Source organism: Pundamilia nyererei, unplaced genomic scaffold (assembly GCF_000239375.1).
Source record: "Pundamilia nyererei isolate P.nyererei 1_Seehausen unplaced genomic scaffold, PunNye1.0 scaffold00086, whole genome shotgun sequence".
Classification (NCBI taxonomy): domain Eukaryota; kingdom Metazoa; phylum Chordata; class Actinopteri; order Cichliformes; family Cichlidae; genus Pundamilia; species Pundamilia nyererei.
Window position 1 is genome coordinate 2,394,630 of NW_005187487.1, and position 3,999 is coordinate 2,398,628.

The 3,999-nt window shown below is 41.4% G+C and overlaps 1 protein-coding gene across 1 annotated transcript in view; it reads right to left on the reverse strand.

The window, feature by feature from the left end:
- rbks (ribokinase) overlaps positions 1 to 3,999 on the reverse strand; it is a 52,430-nt gene that overhangs the window by 7,089 nt on the left and 41,342 nt on the right. The window lies entirely within an intron of this gene.

Genomic DNA, 3,999 nt, shown 5'->3' on the forward strand with positions numbered 1-3,999 from the left:
CTGAGAAATTACTTTGTTTTGAAGCTTCATGCAGCATGAAGTACAAATGGTGTGTGTGTGTGTGTGTGTGTGTGTGTGTGTGTGTGTGTGTGTGTGTGTGTGTGTGTGTGTGTACTCGAGGAAAACACAGAGAAGAACAGCTGAATAGCTGCTAACTGCCACGGCTGCACAGACAAACAAAAGAGAGCATACAGAAACACAACAGTGTCCATCAACGAAAAATCCAAAGACAACAGCAGCGCCCACACGCTCTGATTGACAAGTGATCTTTGTCTAGTGAAGAGCGGCAGTGAATGCAAAAAACCAAAACACAAAACAAAAAAGAGAGCCTATAGAAAATGTAGATTTTACAGAGCCTGCCGTCTTATAGTCCACTGCACCCACTGACTGTTCGAGAATCTGCACCGAGCAACAGTATTTCTCACCCAGAGGCCCTCTGCTATAACAGATGGAGTTATTTGCAGTTAACTCCTGAAACCTACAGCTTTTGTCAATGAAAGGCACCCTGGGGAGAGCTAAGACTGGCTGAGGGGCAGTGATGACTCACAGAGGCTTCCACACCCGGAAGCTTCCAGTAAGACTCGCAGATCAAAAGCATGCTTAATTGGACCAGTTAGGGCCCCCTTGCATCTTTGATCCATCCGCAGCGCTTTGTCTTAGTCTTCAATCGACCTTTTGTGTGTTTAACACTTATCGACATGACTGAGCGTTTGCGGAGGTCTGGGCTAACATCTGGGTAGCCAAACAGCAGCTGGTGAAGCACGTGCACTCCATTAAAACATGGTGATGTGGCAGTTTTTTTTGCGTTGTGTCACAATGACCGGGAGTTTGCAGGGTCGAGGAATGCAGCGAAGAAAAGAGGAGGAGGTATTCTCTTACCTCGGCCTTCCAGGAAGGAATCGTGCAATTGCTCCCGGAGAAGACTGGGAATAATTTGAGTGTCCAGACCCACTGTACAGCTGTAATGTCTGGTTTAGACAGGACTGTCTACCTCTCACCCTACACAGTGGACCTCCCGGAACAGTGGAAACTGAGGCCACCCAAGTCCTGCTGGAGCTCAATGTGCCTGTGTGTGTGTGTGTTTATATGTGTGCATTAAATCTCATCTTACTGTCCACACAAAACAGCCAAGGCTCTGATCTCAGCAAGGGGAAGCCTGTACTCAATTTCAGACAAAAGGGGGCACGGATGGATGAAGGATGAAGAAGCAGGATGGGGGAGACCCGCAGTAGATGAGTGTGTTTGCTTTGTTATTCATCCAGATTCACGGCCCTGACTCATCCCGTAGTGCTCTTCAGACAGCTGCACGAGGAGATGCTGATGAAATATTTACAAGCTACGTGATTTAGCAGCTGCATTAGCACTTCATTAACCAAACTCAATCAATCAATCTGACATAATCCAGCTGGGACAAGTTGAAATAAAGACAAAGATAGCGGTTTGGTACCGGTTCACGGCACCTGCGGCGCCTAGCTGAACAGTAGCTAAAATAGCGAGAAACCGCAAGTGACTCAGTTTGTTGGTAGCGTAGCTGAAAACTCGCAATCTGCAACAAAACTTCCCACTTGGAAGGCAATCTTTCTACAACATCTCTGTCACTACTGCTAGAAAGGGAGAAAGAGAGAGAAAAAAATCAAAGCAGTAATAACAGCCGATGTAATCATAACTAAGAGGCCTGTGTTACCAGAAGAGGCTCAGAAGAATAATGGTCTCAAAAACAACCTGTTGTTTTTTCCCTCTCGCCAGTAAAAACAAGAAAGAGTCTTACTGGAAGAGGGATTATGATGTCCAAAAAAGTTAAACACAACACAATTTATGGGCCCATCAAAGAGCAGGAGGGGTGTGTGTGTGTGTGTGTGTGTGTGTGTGTGAGTGAGTGAGAGAATGGGGGGGAGGCGTGCAGCAGGCCCGACCACAGCTTTCTGCTGACTGATGCAAGCTCAGGAGGTGAGTCATGGATGAAGAGGAGGGCTGGTGTGTAAGTGCTCCTGAGGGCTATTGGGGAGAGCGAAGGTTGTGAATAACGGGAGCTGTGTACTCCAAAAATGTGGGGACAAGCGGGAGGTCACAGCCCGTGCACACATGAAAGCGAGAGCTGTGTTTGTGAAATACCAAAAAGTGACCCTAGGATGACAAGTGAAGCCTCTTCGCAGCCTTTAATCCTCACTTTCACAACATCTGATTTGGCATTCATGTAAAGCTCAAATCACATGCTTGTTATAGCTTTTTTAACTGTACTGGTTGGAAACTGTGGCACAGTAAAAGTCCCCAGGGGGGGAAGTGTTGTGTAAGAGAACCCATTACACACAAACAATTAAACCTCTCCAGGTTCGATTAAAGCAAAGAGGTGATTAACACCACTGAGTGATGACGTATTTGGTCGGTAGAACACATTCACCACAAAACCCCCAGCGGCAGGAAATGCAAACATCGGCCCCAGGCTCGTGTGACGAAAACAAGCCGCAGAGGCCGGTGTGAAATGACTCAAGCAGCAATCCTTTAAAGATTGAAATCAGTTAGAGGAAACAGCCAGTGGTCACCACATCCTCCGGTTATCTTAAACTGCTCTGGTTGAGTAAGAGAGCATCTGTAAGTTTGATGGAGGTTAGAGAAGCAGGACTTCACTCACTGATGATGCATGTGCAGAAGAAAGTGTGAGGAACTTCTGGGGTGTTTTTTCCCTCTCTTATTGATGTACATTACATGATATTTCTTACTGATAGAAGTGGGCTTGATTGCATAATTTTCCATTTGACATATTTTCTTTTGTTAATATGGAAAGAGCCTCTTGAGAACAAACACTACTTCTGAAATAAAGAATATATCCGGAAAAACACAGCTGAGGTTAGTGAGGTAGGTAGTGGTAGTGATCTGAGGTAGTGATCAGTACAACATAAAAGTAAATAGCATATTTTAAAGGATACCATGTATATAAAAGCAAATATTATGTATTTTTGTTTGTTTCCATACTTCTGTATGGTGTTATTTCCCATCATAATTTTATTTATAATTTTTGCAAGCTATTTTAACCATTTGGAAGCTTGTTCCTGCCACACACATAAAAAATTGCCACGTTGATCCAAGTTAAAATTTCAAGTTATCTTGAAAATTTTGACTTACTCACAGAGCATCTTCAAATTTCAAATGACTTCTATGTACGCTGAAATTGTTCCATTATAATAAAATAACAATCAAAATGTATTCTAATTTCCAATTTTTTTATCCCTACTTTCAATCAATTGTTATTTTTTTGGTTATAATTCTTTATTTACTATTTTAACTTCCTATTTTAACTTGGTTAGCATTATATTAAACTTATAATTGTGACTACTTATCCAAACTGTTATGCTAATAATTTTGACAGCTAGCCACGGTTTTAGCCAACAGTTTTCCAACTTTTACTCATATTGTAGCTTGCTATTCTTTTACTGTTTGACTGTTTGTTTAGTTAAGAATTTTGTATTTGTTTATTTATACTTTGAATTAATTTTCATTTTTGTTATTTTTTAATTTTGGAGAGCTAAAACACTAAACTTTGCACAAACTGAAAACTGGCCAGTCTCAGCATCTCTTTGGTGTCTTTGGAAACTATAAAACTATTCTATATTTATATTTTGTATTATATTTTATTATTTATACTGTTATATAGTGGAACATGAGCTGTTGAGAAACTTCATTTAGACATGCACAAAGAAAAACTGTCAGTTTGCTTCTTAGTTTCACCGGATCCCACTCAAAAACAGAGTTGATGAAGGTAACACACCTATCATATATGCTTCATCTGTCAATGATGTACACTAACAGCAAGACCTGATATTGATCACCTAGAACGCTTTTTGATGTAGTTTGTGTTAGTATTAGTTGCACTATATATCTGCTTTCTTCTCTTGTTTGTTCTCTTGAGGTTTGTTCCTCTCATTTTGGACTAAAAGCTACAGTGAGCTACAGCACTAATTTCAGTAGATTGCAGCAAGACACACACACACACACACACACACA